General features: G+C 45.2%; 2 long non-coding RNA genes across 4 annotated transcripts in view; one reads left to right on the forward strand and one right to left on the reverse strand.

The window, feature by feature from the left end:
* The first annotated feature begins 46 nt into the window (after positions 1-46).
* LOC119245949 (uncharacterized) lies at positions 47-16,849 on the forward strand. The gene is made up of 3 exons (XR_005125440.2): positions 47-250; positions 11,006-11,078; positions 15,544-16,849. It is a non-coding gene; the product is annotated as an uncharacterized LOC119245949 (long non-coding RNA).
* Positions 9,790-22,641, reverse strand: part of LOC119245948 (uncharacterized) — a 116,229-nt gene continuing 103,377 nt past the window's right edge. For 2 of the 3 annotated variants that reach the window (XR_008551982.1, XR_008551983.1), the window contains 5 exons: positions 16,697-16,780; positions 16,509-16,605; positions 15,586-15,904; positions 14,929-15,246; positions 9,790-14,149 (listed from right to left, as the gene is read on the reverse strand). This is a non-coding gene — a long non-coding RNA (uncharacterized LOC119245948). Of the gene's footprint in view, positions 14,150-14,928; positions 15,247-15,585; positions 15,905-16,508; positions 16,606-16,696; positions 16,781-16,874; positions 17,090-22,641 lie in introns of those variants that run through there. The other variant, XR_008551984.1, reaches the window with a different exon arrangement.

Raw genomic sequence — 22,641 nt, forward strand, 5'->3', positions numbered from 1 at the left:
CGGGGCCAACACCGGATCCCCACCCACTTACCCCTGCCCCCACCCACTCCACGGGACGGAAGAGGCGCCAACTGCGAGGGCGGCGTGGCGGCCTACCTGCGCCCCACGTGGCGAGCTTTAGGTCCCACCGATGTGCTCGGGCGCGTGGGGCGCAGTGTGGCTCCAGCCTGGATTTGAGAGGACTTGGGCTTTTGCCGCAAGTTCGGGGCCGCGGCAAAACTTGCGGCTGAGGACTTGCAGCCTCAGCGCGGTAGGTCCCCTCTCCTTCCTTCTTTGCCTTCTTTTCCGTTGCCTTCCTTTCCCCTAACCCTGCAGGGGGCTGGACTTGGGAGGCCTTTCTGGAAGGCAGCTGTGCTCACCACTATGCCACCAACGCTAGGGAGGCCTTTCCAGTCCTGAGCACCTTCCCCCAAGCTCCCGCCAGGGTGCGGATTGCCCCGGGCGCAGCCCTGGTCATGATGGCTGCCACCGCGGGATCAGCCTCCGGCAAGCTTTCCCGGCCGGTCGGGCAGCCCGGGCCTGCGGGTTAAGATCTGGCATTAAGGAGAGGCTGGTTGATCTGGGGAGCTGGAATTTTACCACTGCCTGAATTCGGTGCCCTTGCGTGGGTAGGAAGAGCCTCAAAGTAGAGCCTCTTGCCCTTGTTGGTGAGCCTGGAAGGGTTTCCCCGTGGCCAGAAGCTAATGTGATTAGTGCTGTAATGAACATGGGGATGCAAGTATTTTTTAAAATTAGTGTTCTGTTTTCTTCAGCTACATACCCGGAAGTGTGATTTTTGGTCCTATGGTAGTTCAATTTTTAATTTTTTGAGGAATGGAAAGTATTAGATCATTTGGTAGTTGACTTTTTAACTTTTTTAGGATCCCGCATCCTGCTTTCCATAATAGCTGCACCACTTTACACTCCCTCTACACCTTCTTACCAGTAGTTATTATTTCTTGCTTTTTGATAATAACCACTCCAACAGGTATGAGGTGATATCTGTTGGATTTTGATTTTCCCTGATGATTAATGAATGGTGTGAGCCTTTTCATGTACCTGTTGGCCAGTTTGTATGTCCTCTTTGGAAAAAAATATTCTGATATTCTTCCCATTTTCTTTTTCTTTTATTAATTTGTCAGTCATTTACATGTATATATAATGTTGGGGTTACATGCTTCACTCACCCTCCACCAAACCTCCCATGCCAGTGCCCTATCCCCTCCCTCTGCCTCCTTCTCACTCCCATCTGTTCCTTCTGGTAGCCAGTAAATTTTTCATGAAGATTACATGTTTTTGTTTATTTATATTCCACAGATAATTGACACCATCAGTAATCTGTCTTTTGCTTTCTGATTTATTTCACTTAGCATAATCACCTCAACGTCCCTCCATTTTGACCCAAAAGGTACTATTTCATATTCTATCTCCAGTTTCCAAGGTGTAAGTTTAGTTTACTTATTTGAGTTGTTTCTACTTTCTTGATATAGGTCTGCATTACTATATTTTTTCCTCTTAATACTGCTTTGGGTGTATGCCATGCTGGTGGTAGTTTGTCTTCATTTTCTTTTGTGTTTTCAGGTACTTTTTAATTTTGCTTTTGATTTCCTCATTAACCCAATAGTCATTCAGTATGCTGTTCACTTTCTACATATTTGAGGATTTTACCTCATTTTTGTGATTGATTTCTAGTTTCATAACATTGTGATACTTGATGTTATTTCTATCGTCATGAATCTGTTGATACTTGTTTTGTAGGTGAACGTGTGGTCTAGCATCAAGAATATTCCATGGGGACTTGAAAAGAATGTATACTTAGCTTTTGGGTAGTAAGGTACCCTGTAACTGTTTATTAAGCACATCTGGTCTAATTCCTTGTTTAAGATTGTTGTTTCCGTGTTGATTCTGTCTGGTTAATTTGTTCATTGAATTTAATAGGGTGTTAAAGAACCCTGTTACTACTGTATTGCTGTCAATGTCTATTTTGGGGTTTGTTAATAGCTTTATATATTTTGATGCTCCTTCATTTGGTATATATATTAAAGGTTTTATTTATTTGTTTTTGCGTAGAACTGGGGTGTAGGCCAGAGGTGCTGGAAGTAAGAAGATTCACCAGAGACACAGTGGGGAGTAGAACAGGCAGATCTACTGTAACGCATTGCTGAGGGGAGAGGTCTGCTGTGCCATTATGCGTCAGCTCCATGACCTGGGATCAAACTCAAGCAGTCAGAAGTGGTAGCACTGAGACTTAATCCCTAGGCCACCGGAGAGGCTGCTGGTATATATATATATTGATGAGTTATATGTCTTCCTGATGTGTGAATATATGATGTTCATCCAGTCCCTTGTTACAGTTTTTAGCTGAAAGTCTGTTTTATTTGATGTAAATACGAAAGCCCCTGAATTTTTCGAATCCTGTTTACCTAATGGATTGTTTCCAACCTCTGATATTGAGCCTTTGTTTATCTTTGGAATGCAGATGGGTCTCCTGGAGACAAAAGAATGTTGGGTTCTTTTTGATCCTTTATCTTTAACCGAAGTTATTTAAGGAGATGACTAAGCCAATTTAATGTGGTAAATGTTCTCACATTTACCAGGTTTCTCCCGAGTATACAGGAGGTATATATATTATTATTAAACTCTTTTTCTTGTTAATTTGATTATTTGCCAGCCTAAAAGAATCTAGAGGGGAATGGGGTATGACCTACCTCTCCCCTTTAGACTCATCTTATTTGGAACACTCTATTCTTGCTAGATCTGTGTGTCTATTTCCTTCTCCCAGATTAGGAAAGTTTTCAACCATTATTTCTTCAAAGAAGTTTTCTGCCTTTTTCTCTTCTTCTTTTGGGATCTCCATAATGCAAATGTTAGTCAACTTCCCATTATCCATTAAGTCCCTTAAGCTAGCTCCCCTTTTTCTTCATTTTTTTTTTCTTCCCTGAGTTACACTGCCTTGTTGTAAAGGTCCACTGATTCTTCTTTCTATTTTATCTAGTCTGCTATTGAACCCCTCTAATGTATTTTTCAGTTCAGTTATATTCTTCCTTAGCTCTATGACTTCTGTTTGGTACACTTGTATATTTCATCTTGACAGTCTCACTGTGTTTGTCTCCCAAGTTCAGTGAGCATCTTTATGACCAATATGTCAGACTCTTTATCAGTTAAATTACTTATCTCTGAGTCATTAAGGTTTTCATTCTGAGGTTTTACCTTGTTCTTTCATTTGGAACATATTTCCTCTGTTTTTTTTCCTTTTGATTGGCTATGTTGGTGTCTATGCAATAGATAAAACGGGCTACCGATCTTCCTGTCTTGAAGAAGTGGCCTTGAGTGGGAAAGGAGCTTTATTGTTGATCCTTCTGGCTCTCGGTTATCTCAAATCTTTGGGAGTCACTGGTATTGGATTTTCCATCACTGGTTGGGTAAAGAGTTACATATCATTTTCTTGAAAATGCTTTCTTTTCTCCTTAATGTGCAGTGTTGCAAAGAGTTCAAATTTCACTTAAAAAAAAAAAAACACCTCATTGGAAGGTATTGAAAGCTTTGTATTTTCCCTTTTTCACACATTTGCTGATGCTCAAATATTTTTGAAAGTTAATGTTATGTGGGAAAGATGCTGACTGAGACCATCTTATTTGCTGAGCAAAGGCCAAGGTTCTTACTCTCATAATCTCACATGATTTCTACCTCATTGCTGTGAGTGTAATGGTCTCAGTATGCTCTTTAGACCAGGGCTCACACTGAGACCTCCTGCTTGAGTTCCCAGGTGTCTTTCCAAACAAGGGGAACTGGTAATTTACCTGCAAACCAAGAAGCATGGGCTCCTTGGACTATTGCAGAGAACTATGGACTACAGACTTTGAGCCAGTGACTCCAGAAGATAATTTAGATCAAAGTCGGTTGATTAATTACAAAAGAACGTGGACACACTTAGTTGTATGTAACAAGATGGGCTAAAGGGTACTGCAGAACCTGTGACCAAGAAATTATTTAAGAGGATCAAAATTTAAAAAAAAAAAACCCTAAATATAATGCACTTTATAGACCTTTATTTTCAAAGCTAGTAAAAAATAGTAAATAACAGTTCTTTTCAAAGTAGGGGATATTCAATGCTAATCATTTTCTTCTTTAGAGTTTTCTATCATTTTTGCTTGTGTTTTGATGGTACACGGACCTTTACATGTTCATTAGAGTGTGACAAAAGTATATTGTTAAGGTGTTTAAAAATTGGAGAATCTAGTTCAAAGAATGGCATGAAAGGGGGGCTTTCTAGAAGTTAGGATTCCATGAAGCCCTAAATTGATCAGTTGAACTCTATCTCAGTGCAAACCTATTTTAGATAAGAGGGTAACAATAAAAGAGTGTATAGAATACTGGCAGACATTTGCACATTCTTCAGTGTGTGTGTGTGTGTGTGTTTCTTTTTATATTGAGCTCAGTGAAAAGGCTAGTGTTCTGTGTAGGTCTCAGTCTATGGATTGAAATGCAGTTAGCTAAAAGTGCCTGGAGTGTGGCACCTGGGTCCCAGTGAGCTCCCCACAGACATTTCCCATTTCCAAACGAGCGAGCGTTACCATTGGACCAACCCTTGTGATTGTTACTATGATTGCAAGATGACCTTCAGCCATAACCATCAGGAAACTTTGAAGAAAGTTTGTTACTTACAGATCCTAGAGCATACAAGGCATGCCTGGTGTCACACAGTGAGGTCACAGGTATGAGAACACAGACCTGGGGTTCTGCTTTTACTGCAATTGAGGGTAAGGCTCTGGGTTTCTTAGACTCATTTATTTGCAAATTTAATACAGAAGAGTAGGAATCTAAAGCACAAGAAGAAAGAAAAAGAAAGAAAAAATACAAGCAGCACAAATGGCTAGTTATCTAAATCAACCAGAACCCATAAAATGTGGTTGGGGGTGGGGGCAAAAAGGGGCCTGTAAGTCCTGAGTCTTTAGTTGCCTGACTGCAGACAGCCTGCGCTGAAGTGGATGCCTCAAGCTCCAATCAGGAACTTGCATTGCAATAACAAAAGGCAAATGTCAGCATTTATACTGCTACTTGGCAGGTGTATTCAAATTGTGACATCTCGTGATGGGCAAGTGGAATCCATAAGTGTATGTCTTTTGAAAACCCATTTGGCAAAATCTATCCCCAAATTGAAAGTACCTGAGAATTTTATTTTAATCTATTGCTTCTCTGAGAACATAGAAGAGAGTTATACTCACAGGTGAGCAGAGGAGTGTGTCCAAGGAGGTGTCATTCTGCCAGGGTTTGTAGCATTGAAAATGGGAAAGGGACTTAAAGGTAAATGGTAGAATAGCTTATCATTCCACAGTGGCAGGGGACATACCTTCCATGCCATAGAAAGGATAAAATGTTTGTCCACTCAAACTTGAGACCTTAAGGGAAGTGTGTTCTTTTTTGAGGGTGAAAAGCAGAACGATTTCCAAAGGATTTAAGTTCCACAAGTGTCATATAATATGAAACCAGAAAGATCCACAGGATGACACATATTCCTCTATGCTCTTGCACAGACTGAGACTTGACACCCACCCCATACCCACCCCATCCCTGCGTCAGAATTTTGTGTTCACTTGCATGAAGTATCTCGGTCAGACAGGCGTCCCAGGAACAAGTGCAAACGCCCCAATGAGAAAGCGTCCCTCTAGGCACTGGCGGGGGTAAAGCTCAGATTCTGTGCCCACACTCAGTCTGCAAGGTCTCAAGCAAACTTGGAATGCTAATGGTATAGCGATGGATCCGTTCAGCTCTACTGCTAGGGTGCTTCATTGGCGGAGACACTGCATTTTGGTCTAGAGAGAGTCAAAGAGAACCCGATGATGACAAGTCTGCAGGACAAAGCAAAACACTTTGTGGCACCATCCCCCAGAGTGACCGAGATGGCAGGAGATGGCAGGCGACCAAATCTGGGCTAGATAGGACATAGGTCTGCATGGGTGGTTTTTTTCCTCAACGAAAGGCGGAGGGAGAATTGTGAAGCGAAGCATCTTGGCATTTCTTGAACAATACTGCCATCAAGCGGAATACGGCTGCCAACCCTGTTAATATCATTCTTCGGAGAAGAGGCAAATGAATGAAGTCCTGGACTAAGAAGGCCCAAAACTAAGAGGCACAGGGAACGGGAGCAGAGGAAAGATGGACCATGGCCGTTTCTGGCCCTGGAAGCGCCATAGGCAGGCTTTTGGGCTAGGCGCACTGCACAGGTGCCTGGCAGGTCAGCTGGGAAAGCTAAAACTCCAGGCCCTGGCGGCCGCCATGATTGGGCGGGACTAGTCGGAGCTCTGAAGCCACCCACGGAGGGGGCTACGGACACTTGTCTCTGCCCCTCTTACCTCAGAGCAGGAGGCAGCCTGCTTAGTTGGACCCAGGGCTATGGAAATATATCTTGGTCATGTACAGCTTAGAAAAACGCGAGGCCGCTGGCACTCTGCCGCCATCAGTGGCTATAGAGGCCGGCCAGAGACGTGGCGGTGTTAGCAAAAGGCTTGGGCCTACAAACTGGACATCCTTTTCTGGGTTCCCCATGTTCCTGGGAACTTATGGGCCCTACTGAGCAATTTCGCTTTTACACTGAGGGCCGGGACCTACCGGTCAGATGTCTAGTGCAGCTTTAGCGCCTTCTTAGGGAACATGGCGGCTCCCGAGGCCACGCCCTATAGGTTGGAAACCCGGATGGCCTGTGTCCACGCTCGTGGTGGGGAAGGTGGGATCCCTATGCCCGGTATCTCTTCCACATCGACTCTGGAGTTCCCTCGTAGCTCATCCAGGTCACAGATCCTCTGTTTACTAATCCAACTCTTCCTTTTTCCCATTCACTGCTTTCCCCAACTGATCCAAGCGCGGGTTAGCATCCATGCTCAACAGTGATCCGCATGATGGCACTGTTGAGCCAGATATGTGGTCACCCTGTGTCCGTGACTCTTCCCTCCGCCTTTTGCGGTTTAAAAAAGGAACAGGGACATTACTTTCCAACGGTTTTGTCTTTCCTGGCAACATAGAAAAAAATGTTGGTGACAACTTCAAATTGCTCTGCTGTTCCTGCACCTGCAAAGAAAACACCTATTAAGAAGTAAGCAAAGAAAACTGGTACAGATGTGGGAGAGCCAACGTCTCAGTGTCTCCTGTGTCCGAGCTCCTCACTAAAACTGGCTGCTTCCAAGGAGCACAGTGCAGTATCCCTCTCAAGAAGGCACTACTGGCTGCTAGCTATGATATAGAGAAAAATATGCCACCTCAAGTTGAGCTCAAAATCACGAACAAGGGCACCATGGAGCAAAGCAAGGGCACCATGGAGCAAAGCAAGGGCACCAGCACATGGGATTCCTTCAAACTGAAGGTTGCCTCTGGGAAGCAAAGCCGGTGGTCAAGAAGGTGGGCATAGGTAAGTCCAATGGGTGACAGGCACCCAAAAAAAGGCAACTCCAGTGACTCCCAGAAGTTACAAGGTGTATGTATATGAAGTCCACCTCAGGAACCTATACACGACTGGGTATTTCACACATCGCTTTTTATCTCATAGGAATTGTCGAGAAACTGGTGCTGGATCAGGTGTGTGGACAGTTTTGGGTTTCTGGAGAGGCACTCTGATACCTCGTGATTGATAGTGTCAACGTCTTCCACACCTGAATCCCCAGTACCCCACGGAAGAAGATCCACGTCCACAAGGAACATCTGTCATCTTGCTAGAGCAAGATGTACTACAGGGCCTCCCTGGTGGCGCAAGGGGTTAAGCACCGCACTATGAAGTAATCCACAGCCTCTGTAGCACGAGTTAGATCCCCAGGCCAGCCAGGAAGCTACCCACATGGCACAGCAGACCTCTCCTGACTTGCCCGCTGCTCCCCTCAGCAGTGTATTTCTTCAATCTGCCTGTTCTGCTCCCTACTCTGTCTCTGGTGAGTCCTCTCACCCCCTTGCATCTCTGGCCTGTACCCCAGCTCTTGTATGCATAAATAAATAAATCTTAAAAAAAAAAAAAAGACTACATACACCACCTCCCCCTCTTGCCTTTGGGCTGCTGCAAAATTTTGTGTTCTTGCTTGAAACTTCTCTGTTAAGCTCTACTCTTGGTTACTCTTGAGAATACCCGGATGTGAATGTACCCCACCAGGCACTGGTTGGAGTGGCTTGGACTGTTGGCCCACACTCAACATGTCTGAAGATATAGGCAAACGTGGAGTGCTAAAGGTGCTGGTGGACAGTTTCTGGCGCTCTGGTAGGATGCCTTTATGAAAATGAGGCGCACACCCCAAAGTGGCAAAAAAAAAAAGGAGGGGGGAGCCACTTTGGTTGGATAGACATACAATTATTTTTTTTCCTAAACAAGAAAGGATCCTGTGGGGGTGGCGTAGGGAAAAGCTGGCATTTCTGCGGCAATACTGCCATCAAGTGGAACAATTTGCGAATCCAGTGAACAATGCACTGAGCTTCCCGGGGAACACTGAAAAGGGAATGAAACCAGAGACAAACGAGACAGTTTCTCTAGAATGTACAGTTTATCTTTAATAATAGAGGAGCAGCGGGGGAAATGTGGGCCAATGCCAGAACGGACCTGGAAGCTCCAGAGACAGCAGCCCGGGTCGGACATGCCTGGTACAACGCCCAGGGAAAGCCAAGTGCCGCGAACCTGGAGTGTCCGAGCGGGACTACGGAAGCTGTAATAACGGAGCGCGGAGAGGGTTTGCGTGCGGTTTCACTTAGAGCTTGAGGATCCACAACAGCCCGGGTCAGAACCTCGAACCCTCATGGCTATTGTGAACCCAGCAAAAGAATACTAGTGTCATTGGCGTTATTCTGACATTGGTGACCTTAGAGACGACCCCGGAGAAAGGCATGGTAGTCAGGACTCGGATCTGGACTTGCTGACCCCATGATTCTGAGAACTGAGGGACCACACTGGGCATTCATTCAGAATAAATGCCTCCTGCTATGCAAAGGCAAGAATCCAGGGACCGAAAACATAACTGGAGCTTCAGAACATGGCGGCTGCCCAGCCACACCCACACAAGTCTCTGAGCCTTTGTTAGGTGGCTCCTTTGTAAGCATGCAGGGATCCTTACTCCACAAGCTACTTCCACACCAACTCTGGAGAGGCCCATAAAGGATGGGTCCTTTTGAGGGCTCCTAACCCAGGCTGCCTAGTCCGATACAATCCTTTGCACCGGATCCATAGGCAGGGGCCAGAGGCAATGGTGGAAAAGATTCCGCTTGATGGCACTGTTGCTTCAGAAATAGCAACTCTGTGGTGTGACGCGCTCCTTCCTCCTCCCTTCGTGGATCAAAAAATGCCCAGAGAGGCCCAGAAGCTGTCCAGACTCTAAAAGATGGATCATGGGTGTTGGAAGAAGTGGTTTCCTTCTTTTTGGGGATTCTTGTTGGGTTTAGCAATGTACGGATAAAGACATAAGGAATAAATGCATCTTTAGCTCTTAATCCTCATCTTTCTAGAAATTTGAAGACTACATTTTCTGAGGGCAGCATCCCTGTTTTCTGTGCACAGTATGGAGAGGTCTCTGTATCTTTTCTCCTAAGGCAAAATTCTAGTTTTCCTGGGACTTTGATTCATACCTACAGGTGGCTGGAGTAGCTACATTTCCTCTGTCCCCCTTGGTCTTGCATTTGCTGTGCTCCTGCAAATTTGTCATCTACCTTGAGGCATCCCGTACAGGCCGGAGAATAAAACTTCTAGGCAGCAAGAGGGTCTGGCAGGAGCAGGGGAGAAATGGGGAGATGGATCATCTGGGCCCACCTTAGGTCTTACGCAGTCACTTAGCCATTAAATGTCCCTGGTCGGTTGTGTATGTGTCTTGACAGTGATATGTGCAGTGAACAGTTGATCATAGTTACAGTGGCCTATTTGTAGATAAATAAATTTCCTTTCTCCTGGATTTTCCTCCATAACTATGCTGGAGACACCACTGGATATACATATTTACAGTTCAATGCAAAAGCCATTTCTGTTTCATGGCAAGCATTTCCAAACACACTCTGCCTTCCAACCCCCTCCCCGCAGAGGGAACCATATGTAATTTTTCCTCATTTTTAAGTTTCCAGGGTTAAACGCAAAAGAAAGACAATAGACACAGCAGCCCCTGTATGTGTTACCATCTCTTGGCCCAACAAGGCTCTCTTAATGACATGTCTTTTGCATTCACTGGATCTCACAGCAGGTAGGGCTCTTGGCCTGGGCACATCTGTGCAGAATAAATGACCTGCCCTGTAGACATCCTCCATTTCTCTTCTGACAGCACCCAGCTGTCAGTATGCCCAAGTACCATATTTAACAAGTCCTTATCTTTGGACACTGGGTTTGTCTTTCTTCCCTCTTCTGCCTTCCACAGAACTGGCTATGTAGAGAGCTATACAGAGTTGTAATTATTCCAAGTGTGCATCACCAGGGTACCTTTTCCAGCATGTGATTCCAAACAGAAGAAAGTGGTTGGGTTGATTCTAACTCAGCTACATCCTAAAGTAATCTTTACTCCTGGAAACCAATGTGATAGATCTGTGTGCTGTTAGAGAAGAAATAGCTAGTACAGCTATTAAATGATCACTGGGCAGTGAGAGTATGTCACTCCATTAGGGGGAGGACATGGCCTTTCCACAATATCCATTTTATCCTGATGTAGTCATGTAAGTGCAGAGTGGAGTAGGAAATTTCTGCACTATCAATGCCAAGGTGATGGCTGTAGTTTCCATGATAAAGGCATGTGGGGGAAGGTATCTTCAGGTTTCAACGGAGACATCCCGGTATGAGTTGCTTTATGCTCTCCTTCACTGCCATCTGTGCAATTCCTAAAACATGAGTGAAAGTACTTAGCACATGGTGCTTTATTCAGAAGCTCGGGGTGAACTGAGACCTGGTATAAATAGTAACCTCATATATACGTGATATTGCCTGGGCTGTGAAGGGTGGAGTGGGGAGTGGTGGAGCATATGACCCCTGCTAACCAGCACTGTTGCTGTTTCCACACTGAATGAATGGCCTTCCGCTCTCTCATTGCAGAGGTGACAGAGTGGAAGGAAATGACAAGAAGTGAAAACAAGGACACTGATCATCGCTAGGCCCTAATGTTCTGGTGAGTACGCTTTGTTCTGTTCTTTTTTCCAAATCAGTGCATTTCATCACAGGCAGAGGTAGTGATACTGGCATTACGGCGAGCCTCAGGAAGCAAGAATCACCCACGGTAGGTTCATGGCATGGGGACAATGGTGTGTCCTTTGGAAATTTTCAACCACAGTAGAAAAGGTTCTGGAGTCAGATCCTGATGTGGAGTCAGAAATAAGTAGCTGTATTTTAGTCAATCTACCTGTTCTGCTACCCACTTTCTGGTGAATCCTCTCACCCCCTGCACCTCTGGCCTGTACCCAGTTCTTATATGCATAAATAAATCTTTGAAAAATAAAGAAATAAGTAGCTGCATGGTCAAGCTGCATATATTATTTGGCGGGGGGAGCAGGGGTGGGAGTCAGTTCATGTCAGTGACCTACAGGACCAAAGAAGAAACAGATTGGGCTCAGGCCTAGTATCAGACCTGCACCTGTTTTGTATCTTGGCCCCTGGGAAGCCATTTTCCAGTGACAGCACCATTCAGCTCCCACCTCACCACATAATGCAGCTGTTCCAGTCCCAGGCAGGGAAATGGGTTTGGAGAGCCAGGCCTATAAGAACTTTGCCTCCTTTGCTTTTTGTGGAGCCCTCCAAACCTGTTCCTCCATCATCTCCTGATTGCTCTTGAACTCAGTTCACTGCACATGGCCTTCCAGCAGGCCAGGGAGAACTTGGGAACATGTTCTTGCTGGAATTGTTATAGAGCAACCCCAATATTAACAAAGCCTATATGGAATTAGCTTTGGGACATCCTTTTTCCCCTAACAGAATGACAAAAAAGGATCTGTGGTCATAATTACTTGGGCATTTGGGGGTTGGTTAGAATGCATTGGGTCAGCCTGCTGCTGATATTTTTGTGCTCCCCAAATGTGTCTCTTGACAAAGTGAGACCAACTTGAGAGTGTGAAGGCACAAGAAGGTGTACTTTCCTTTTACTTGGTACAAATTTAGCATCACCATTTGACTGAAATCCTGACATGTTTATATGGTTTTCTTCCATGTTTTTCCTCTTGTCTCTTCTTGAAGGTTTCTTGCCATGAGGAGGATGCATCCAACCCCAGCTCAAAATAATTGAAGAGTTGTCCAGAGGGGAAGTAACCCTGTGCGCTCTGATTTAACCCATTCAAAAGCTAGTCCCTGTTTGTAGTTAGCAAAGGGCAGAAGTGGGCTCACACAGCAAGGACAAGCTGTCATTTCTGTGGGAACTCTGCCTTCAATTGGGCACTTTTTGATAACCCCAAGAGGACTTTGTGACGGAATCATTGGGAGGCCTATGCATTGGTGCAAAGCCTCTTTTTAGGTGGTGGGCAGGAAGAAGAAAGACACTTCCTGCCCAACCTGAAAGAATAATTTGACCTTGACATCCCTCCCTGTCCAGCTGGCTTTTCACATAAAACCAAAGTAGATGAAATTATTTCCCTGTCCTTAGGAGTGGGACCCTTAAACAGTGTATCGCGCAACTCCTGTCCTAATTGTAAGTGATCCAGAGCTGGTGGTCATCCCAGAATTGAGGTTCCAGGTTTCTTGCAAGCATGAGTCTGTGAGGAAACCCATACAATCTGTCTGTGCGTAACAGTGGGTGCTATAGGAACACGTACAGAGCAAGGATGTGGGGTATATAAGGATCGGGGGGGTATGTACAAGAATGAGCTGTGCCCCACACAAGAGGATGGACTAGCCATGAGGATCTGGCTTTTCTCCCATGGGGTGCTGGGGGTTTCAGCATGGACAGTGGCAGAAACAGATGAATTGGAAAGCATCTGGGTACTGTCCCAAAGATCTAGAACTGTTTACGTGCCTGGCCCGGTGTCATTCTTTTAATAATTCCCTCTAAGGAAAGACAAGTGAGAAATTCCCAGAAGCATATAGGCTCCCAAGGTGGGCACCTGGGAGCCACTGGAGTTGCCTTTTCATTTTTTAACCCAAAATGTGGTGTACATAACTGGCCTCTCTGTGTTCCTATCTTCTGATTTGGGCTGAGGCAAGGGCAGTCACCACTACTGCGGGTATTCCACTAAAGGAACACCCCAGATGCCAAGTGATCTTGACACAAGGTCATGGAAAGAGAAGTGATCTACTTCTGCCCCTATAAACTTTGCACCCAACCATAACAGCCCCTTGGAAAGAAAAGGAAACTGTTAACTTGATTCTCTGCCTTTATAGAGCTTTGTCCAACTTCACATTCATATCTTTGATTCTGCAAATGCTGTGCATCTAGGCATTGGCAAAACTTAAAAGCAAATCTAAGTTGTATGAAGAGCCTCCTGCTGGGCTGGGGCTGTGTGGACTCTGGAGGTCTCAGCAAACCTGGAACTAAAGTTACAGGTGCATAGTTTCATATGCTATCATACGATGTCTAGATGAAGACAAGGTCTTGAAGGATGAAGTGTCAGCCTTTGGAGTGCACACCCCAAGTGGAAAAGGTGGTGAGCCTCTTTGTGTTAGCAAGGTCCAACATGTATTGATATTTTTTTCTAAGCAAAGGGCAGAGAGAGGACCCTGTGGGGGTGGGGCAGGGAAAGGCCAGGTTGGCATTTCTGCAGTAATACTGCCATCAAGCGGAACAATTTTGCAAATCCAGTGACCAGTGTGCTTTGCTTCCTGGGGAGGAATGACGTTAGAAACTGGAGTCCAATTCTCTAGATTGCAGTTTAACCTGGGCTGGAGAGGGGTAGTAGGGCAACATGGACCAAGGCCCAAATAAACCTGGACAAGAACCTGGGCTAGGTGTCCCTGGTATGACTAACAGGAAAACCAAGGATTGGGATCCTGGTGGCCGCCATGTCTGGGCGGGACTTTGGTACCCGCAATGGTGGACCACTGACAGGGGTTGTGGGCATTTAAAACAGAGACGCTTTTAGTCATATCTGGAATTTTATTGGACTGGCTGGATAGGGAAGTACCAGATTCTATGGCAAAAGAACACAGGCAGGTAAGGGGGTGGAGGGCTTGAAAAGAAGGTCTGGAGACATAGCATAGTAGCCTGGCTTAGAGCCTTCATCCCTTCATCATGGCTTGCGTCCTGTGTTCCCTGTGACACTGAGAAACCAGGGACCTCATTGGCCTTCCTGATTCTTGTACTTAGTACAAGGAAACAGGGGCCACTGGAATAAAAGCCTCCACTGCGTCTAGAAAATGGCTGCTCACAGGCCATTCCCTCATAGCCTCTGAGCCTAATAGGCCTTGCATCAGGTAGCTCCTTTGAGGGCCAGCCAGGGTGACTTCTCTGTTACTTCCAGATGAGAAGTCTGGTGCCTGGGCCCTCTGAGTTCTCCAAACCCACCCTCCTGAACTCTCACTACAAGCCTTTACCAAGATCCACACACAGGGGCTAGAAGCTACAGTGAAAAAGATTCCGCTTGATGGCACTGTTGCTCCATAAATGTCAACTACCTTCGCGTCTGGGCCTCTCCCTCCACCCTTTGTGGATCAAAAAACAATGGCCGGTGAGGCCCAGAAGCTTTTCCATGAGATTGGATCAAAGATATCAAAAGGAATAAATGCATCTTTGGTACTATCTCCTCATCTCTTTATGAATTTGAAGTCTTCATATCCTGGGGATAGTGTCCTTGTTTTCTGTAAATGCTTGTGGATGGATATCCAAAGTGGTTTTCTGGGGTCTACATAGAACACCTCAGCTCCTTTGCTTTTGGCTTCACTGGGGCCAAGACCACGTGCCTCCAGTTGCTGCTCTCCCCTTCCCTGACTCTTCATTTGGGCTGCTATTTCTGCCCCCCTCCACCCCCCCCCCCACTACAAAGGAAGTCAACAGTCATACCCTAACACCATGCCATACTTGTATATAGCTATGTACTTACTTGCATATAATGCCACTGGTTAGAAAGAAGATGCCAAAAACATCTATTGAAGTTTTACTTTTGAATCAGTTGATTCTTTTGAATCAGAAGAATTAAGCCATGGAGTTCAAGAACCACACTTGGAATTCAGTTTTATGCATTTGATAATGTGCATATATGGGATACCATTTAGTTGAGGTAAAGGAATTGGTGGTAAGGAATAATTCCTGCAGGTAGAGGTGGTGCTGGCAGAGGTGGAAATGGGGATGGTCTCCCGCCTGCCTATGGATGCAGTGGAGAAAATCCTGGTAGTTATGAACAACTCCCAAGCCCGTGCTCCTGTAATAAAAATAATTGAATGTTTAAATGCTGGAATACAGTCAATGGATGTGGGATTTTACACTGCTTATTAACATTCAGGGACTTAACTGTACATGCAAAAGATTTATGTAGATATTTGATGGGCATTTTAAAACTATTAAAAACTAATGGAATTCTTTCCCACATGAAAATGACACGTTTTTGGAAAATCATATCTGTTAAGTTCTTTAAACTAAAACATGTAATTTTAGTTAATTCAAGCAATCTTTTGATCACATTTTGCTTATATCTGACAAGATAATTTTCTACTTTCAGATTCACTGTGACAGGACAAAGGTCTGTATGGCGTGTCATTACCTGGGTTTGATGTCACTGGAGTTCTCTTCCAACGTCTTTGAATTTTTAAGCCTTTTTGGCAGTTCGACTTGAGCTTAAAGTTGGGTGCTGAATTCTTCAATTATCTTCAGTGATCACTACTATAAATGTATAGCTTCAGGTAGCTTTAAATAATTAAATGTAGCATTTCTTTCTTCTGTTGAAGTCTCAGAGATTAAAAGAATTCTTGATCATTTTTGTGACAATTAAAGACCCAAGTGGAGATGTAGGAGTGGGGCTGGTGGTCGTAGTGTAACAAGATGACATGTTATTTCCCTAAAACACACACAAAAGTTCACTTCTGGAAAATAAAAACAAAACAAACGATAGGACCAAATAGTTTTTCTTCATATATCACACACACTTGTTGTTTTACAATTTAAAATTGTATCTTAGAAGTTAAAATTTTCTAGTGTTTTGTGCCACACATGTAAGTATAATCAATTAGAAAATGAACCCTAAAAATAAGCCACCAACACCAAATACGAGTGAAGATGTAGAGCAACAGGAAGTCTCATTCCTTGCTGGTGGTAATGCAGTTTAGAAAATAGTCTGGCAAAGCTGTCCGCAGCGGCCGGCCGGCAAGGGTCCCATATGGTGCAGCAGACCTCTCCTGCCTCGCCCGCTGCTCCCCTCAGTCTGCCTGTTCTTTTCCCCACTCTGTCTCTGGTGAATCCTCTCACCCTCCCGCGCATCTGGCCTGTACCCCGGTTCTTGTATAAAAATAAATAAATAAATCTTTTTAAAAAAGAGAGAGAGAAGAAAAGAAAATAGTCTGGTACTTTCATTCAAAAGGAAACATACTCTTACCCCAAGATCCAACAATCATGCTTACTGGTATTTACCCAGAGAAGTTGAAAATAGGTCTTTGAGTTTTAAATGAGTTCAAGGGTGTTGGAACTTACCAAATAAGTTGTCATTTTCAGTGGTACAGAGAAAACTGTACTCTCATGATGATCATCGTGAACAGTTCTAGATCCCAAGGATACGTAGACACAGGGCCTGGCCAGGTATTAATAGAGAAAGTACAGTGAGAAACCGGCCTTGAGAAGGGAGCTTACTGTACAGAAGAGGGTAAACACAAAGTATTTACCTATCAGAAGTATGAAACAAGTTTAGGGTCTTCATCTATACTGAAGCTGTAGATCACACTCTAATTTTCTTACAAAACTGTGACCTGAGAAGGAAAAAAAAAAGTATCATTAATACCTTTGTCATAATAAAAATCAATTCCCCTAGATATGGCTTCAACATAAAGAAAAATCAGTCACTTTCTAGCTCTGTAAAAGAAACCCAACCCTTCCAGCCATCACACCAGTAGGAGAAATAGGCCTAAGCACTTGATACTGTAAGCCCATTGTGACATCATCAACTGTGACCACGTAGTGACTTCAGTGTAATCTGCTGGGATTCAGACTTGCCCTCACCAGGCCCTCTTCCTGTTTCATTTTGCTGCACATCATTGATGTTGGTATGTACGTTTCTTTTACTGATTTTATATTTGTTTCCCTAGAACTTAAGCCTCTGTACAAGCAGGGATATTTTTGAGTCTTATGTGGCTGTTTCCAACAATAACAGTGTCTGGCGTATAGTATGTGCTGAATAAATGTTGAATGTAATAATGAAATTCACCTTTGATCACCAGGTTAATTCTGTTCCTACAGATGACCCTGTTAACTATCTGGTGTGCATTTTTCAGCATTTTCTTACACATACATTCTCATGTGAGGACCTGCTGAAAATAGATACTGAATTCTACTAAATTCTTGACTATTTCGACAACATATTAAACAGAATCACCTGTCTCTATTCCCAAATGGAACCACAACCAATTACAGCTCTATAAATATAACCAAAATAAACTAGTTTTGATATTTTCCCTCATTATTTCTCAGATACTCAAAACAGGTTTCATCAGTTTTCCTACTTCTGTTAGTTCTTGGTTTTCTTTAGCACAAAATAATCTATCTGCCAAAGTGGCATATTTAAGGAGGCATGTTCTAAGCCCATTCAGACATTTTAAACATTAACATTTAAAGTTAAAAGACATTATATATATAACAATAAAGATGAAAACTATATTTTCAGTGTTGTAATTTTTGTTTTGTTTTATGCTTTTATTGAGCTAAAGTGAGTTTATATCATTGTATTTCTTCCCTCAGCCTCCCCTTCTCCCAGGCAGCCACCATGGCCTTTTTCATATGATGAAATATACTAATTTTGGGCCTCCCTGGTGGTGCAAGAGGTTAAGTCTCAGCACTATGAAGCTATTCGCAGCCTCTGCAGCATAAGTTTGATCCCCGGCCAGGGAGCTAGTCCGCATGGCGCAGCAGACCTCTCCTGTCTTGCCCGCTGCTCCCCTCAGCAGTGTATTTCAGTAGATCTGCCTGTTCTGTTCCCCACTCTGTCTCTGGTGAATCCTCCACCCCTGCACCTCTGGCCTATGCCCCAGCTCTTGTATGTAATAAATAAATAAAAAGTAAATCTTTAAAAAAAGAAGAAGAAGAAATATATTCATTGGGAAAAGTAGGAGGAAGAAAAAGAGCTTCAATTCGCCAGAGCATTAGTGTCTGCAGATAATCTGTATCACAATTTTACTTTCTTTTTGCTTCCTTCCACTCCATGTCCTCTGTAAGACTGAGCACAGAGTCCTAAATTCAGTGTGGGACTGAAATACTGCTGGTTAACAGGGGAACAAGGTCTTGGCCCTCATAGCTCCCCCACTGCCCTCTCCATGCATCAAGTGTTGGCAGTTACTGTACATGGCAGCTCTCCAGTCAACCCAAATTTCTGAATAAAGCACAATGTGAAAAGCAATTCCTTGTCCCTCTTAGAAGCTACACAGATGTCATGAGTATGTTATAAAGCAGCAGCTGTACAGAATCATTTCCAGTGAAATCTGAAGATACCTTCTGTCAAAATCTCTTCCTTTGGAACCACAGACATGACCATGGCATTGATACTCCCAAGATCCATACTGTCGCTGTACCTGTGTGACTAAGGCAGGGTAGCAGTGGGTATCACAGCAAGCCTGTGTCCCCCACCAAAATGGTGTAACAACACTTAACTGAACAGCAGTTTCTTTCACTCACTGGTATATGGGCAATAAGTTTTGAGGTGCAGGGACACACCACACTGACTTTCTGGGACTCGTAGCATTTGTTCTAGGATGTGACTGATATACCAGTTCACCCAAATGACCATGACTGGAGAAAGTGTACCTTGTCACACAAACTCCTATTTGGTAACAACTATAACACTGTCAGTTCTGTCAGAGATAGAAGAGGAAAGCAAGGAGATACCTTATATCCAAAATGAAGGGATAATGTTAAATAACCTACGTCCAAGTCCTCAGGCAGACACAGTACACCCCACCCGTGGGAGATTCAAAGGAAACCAACAAGATCTGGCTTGAAAGAATGTTTAGCTGAAGATGCACCAAGCCCAGTGCCAAATATGCCGGAAGAGCATCCACTGCAAAAGTGTCTGGTAGGAGAGGCTTGTAAGGACAGAAAGCAGGAAAAAATGTAGAGGTCTCCGCACCAGGGGGAAAAGGATCCAAAACCACGTGGAAAGCTGTTTTGGCTTCTAGGTTTCCAAAGGCATTTTTAGATCCACAAAGGGCGGAGGAAGAGCCCATGCACCAGCGAGTGGGGGACATGCGTGAAGCAACAGTGCCATCAAGCGGAAGCTTTTTGAGGATTGCCCACATTCATTCTAGGTTGATCTGACCGGAAGGTCAGTAAAGAGAGGAAGGAAAGCTTGATTCCAGCAATAAAAAAGATTTCCAGGGCCCTCCCTAGTGGCGTAGGGGTTAAGTCTCAGCACTATCAAGCTATCGCCAGCCACTTCGGCATGAGGTCAATCCCCTGCCAGAGAGCTAACTAACCTACTTGACGCAGCAGACAGACCTCTCCTGTTTCAACCGCTGCGCCCTTCAGCAGTGTGTTTCAGGCAATCCACCTGTTCTGCTCCCCTCTCTATCTCTGGTGAATCCTCTCAAACTGCCCCTCCCCCACCCTGCCCAAGCCTCGCACCTCTGGCCTACACCCTAGCTCTTGTATGCATAAATTTAAAAAAAAAAGAAAATCTTTAAATAAACAAATAATAAATTTCCACCTGGAGTGAGCAATGGGCACCTTCCAGAGTCAGCATGAAAGCAACCATTGTGACAAGGGGACAGGATTGCCCACCAAGGAGGTGCGGCCTCAGCAGCAGCCATGTGAGGAAAAAAGTAGCTGAAACTCCTGTTCCCAGGCTTGAGTTCAAGACCCATTTTGCGGCTCTGGACCCAGCCAACAAGATGAGTAAAATGGACGCAGCAACCGCCCTGTCAGAACCATCGTTTTCCAGACTGGATAGGGAATTTTCTGATGACTTATTACCAGACTCAGACAGGAAAGAGCAACGCAAGCGCACTGCAGGTTAGAGCCTGCAGTTGCGTTCTCTTCACTTTTGCTTGTGTCAAAGAGAGCAAGTCCCAGGCCCCACAGAGCCCCTTTAGGTCCTCCTAGCCCCATCCGGTACTTTTTGCTCCATGTGACCAAGGAAGTCCACACACACTCGGGATCTGATCCAAAGTAAGGGGTCAGTCCCCAAGATGGAGGACGTCATCCTCTGGACTGGCTGGATCGTGCCCTGTTTTCCCCATGTCTCATCAGAACACAGCAGCCTGAGGATACCCTATTCTGGGGCTTCATACACTTGAAGATCAGCATCTCTGATTGGGGAGACACTGCTATTTCTGCCACAGAGTCCAAGTTCTGTGGGTGCTGTCATTGCAGAGATGGGCACACTGAGACCACCTTGGGTGGGAAACAATCAGAACCTGCTGGTCAGTATTTTGACTCTGGGAGAGCAGAAAAAGTTGGTCCCTAAAGTTTCAACTCCCACAAGACCTTGGTGATTAATCTGGCAACTCATAAGTAGGAAAAGAAGGGTCAGGGAACACTTTCTGACACTTTCAAGAGGGGTTAAAACAAAGGTTCTGCGTGGAGGAGCTGAGCTGGGAGACTTGTTCCTAGATCTTCCCTCTTCCCTCTAACCCTCCACCAACTGACACAAGGTCAGGTAGGACCTAAGCAAATCACCAGAAACCCAGAGATTCTTCCAGAAGTCAGCTATTGGTCATATAGGTAGGTCTCAGTACAAGGTCTGCAAGTCCAGGACTGCGAGCCTCCTTCTAGCAGACATGCTTGATTGGCAGCTATGTTGAGGAAAAGAGGCCACGATCCAACAGTGCTCACTTCTTTGGGCAAGCTCTCCACACTGGAAGACCAGCTGAGGCCGGCATGGGGTTAAGAGGCAGAAGCCAGGGCCATAGCTGCTTAATAATACTCAGAGAGGGCTCTGCAAAAGTTTGCAATGCCTTCTGGGACGGTACCATGACTGTCAGGCACTTTTCCTTTAGCCACATGTTTGAACAGAGGGAACGAGAAACAGGAGGATGAAGAGTGCCATTGTAGCTTTCTACTGGGCACGTTCTGGTGAGGGTGAGGGCATTCCCTGGGGACTTCACAAGGGGAAACCACATATTCCATAACTTCACTGCCCTCCTGTCCTTGCCATCATTTAGCAATACCCTAAGGTCCCTGGATACCAGTAGCCAGGTTCACACCTGACCCCCAGATCTCAAAACAAAGACAATTCAGGTTCTGACTCTTTCACTGACACTAATGGCAGCCGCCCTCTGGTGCCTGCAGTGGTCTTTCACAGGGCTTCACCGTGCCCAACAGAGGCTCACAGAGCCATGCACCCTGAGACTAAACTTGCACTTGTTCCCAGGAAAAGGGAGCCAAATGCCCACTGCTCTTGACAGGCTCTTCCTGAGCGGCTTTCACTAGTCTAGACAAAACATGGCGGCCACCAGTGTCCCTGTCACAGCTTCCCGTGCCTGATCTTTCAGGCACCCAGGCTTTCTGCTTTATCCTAGTCTATCTCTGGAGGTTCCTGGACCCAAGGTGGCTTAGAGGCTGATTTTCTAGTGCCCAGTAAAGCTGTAGACTCTGGCAGGAGAGGGTGGTGGAAGAAGGACCTGTCCTTTGCCCATTTTGAGGCTCTGCTTTCACCGCCATTTGCATCCTGTAGCAGAACACAGCGCAGGGCTCACAGGCTCTGTGAACACATTCCGCTTGATGGCAGTATTGCACAAGCAATGCCAGACCGCCCTGCCCCATGGTCTCACCCTCCGCCCTTTGCTGAGGAAAAAAATGCTAACCCACAACAACCTGGCTCAAACATGGCGGCTCACCAACATCCCCAACGTGGGAGAGCACAACCATTTCAAGGCCTTCTGGGAGCTAAATTTGCTTCCTTTTGAGTTCTCTTAGCCTGCCTGCATAAGCAAAAGGCCCCTGGCAGTGGACATGACCCCCTGAGTAGCTCTCACATGATCATCAATGACTGCAGAAATCTCAGGAGACACTGGTATGAGCACAGGGTACACCCTCACCACTGTCAGTTCCAGGTAAGCATTCTCTCACTGGTGGAATCCCCCAAGTCAACAAAGAGGTCAGCCAACCTGCAAGGCCTCAAGCAACAGGACACTAAAGGCAGTGGTGGATCACAGGCATCAGGAGCGGTGTCAGAAATGAGCTGAACCTCCCATTCTAAGCTGACATTAGCCCTGAGAACCTGGCTCCTCATGTTACGGGGAAAAGGATGTCCTAAAGCTAATTCCATACAGGCTTTGTGGACTCCACCCCTACTCCAGACCAAAGCCATCAGGACATTGGGAAAGACAAATCCCATCACCATCAAAGGGAAGGTGGCTGGAACCTGAGGGTGGGGTTAAGCAGCCAGGTTTGGTATAAAACCAGACACGTGGGCTTTGGGGGGGGGGTCCCCCTTTTTGGCTCTCCGCCAGCTCGCAGAGTGCCATTGGGTTTCCAGGTCGGCGGATCGGGTAGGATGCATTAAAGACTTTATTTCCCTATTTTCTCCCTGAGTTGTACATTTCCTCATGTCCCTTTCCCTTGTAAATAAACCTTTTATTAACCTTTTGTGTGTGCCTGTAGTGGAGTATTCATAAGTCCCTTT

Source organism: Talpa occidentalis, unplaced genomic scaffold, assembly GCF_014898055.3.
Source record: "Talpa occidentalis isolate TD23 unplaced genomic scaffold, MPIMG_talOcc4v2.1 talOcc4.15, whole genome shotgun sequence".
NCBI lineage: Eukaryota > Metazoa > Chordata > Mammalia > Eulipotyphla > Talpidae > Talpa > Talpa occidentalis.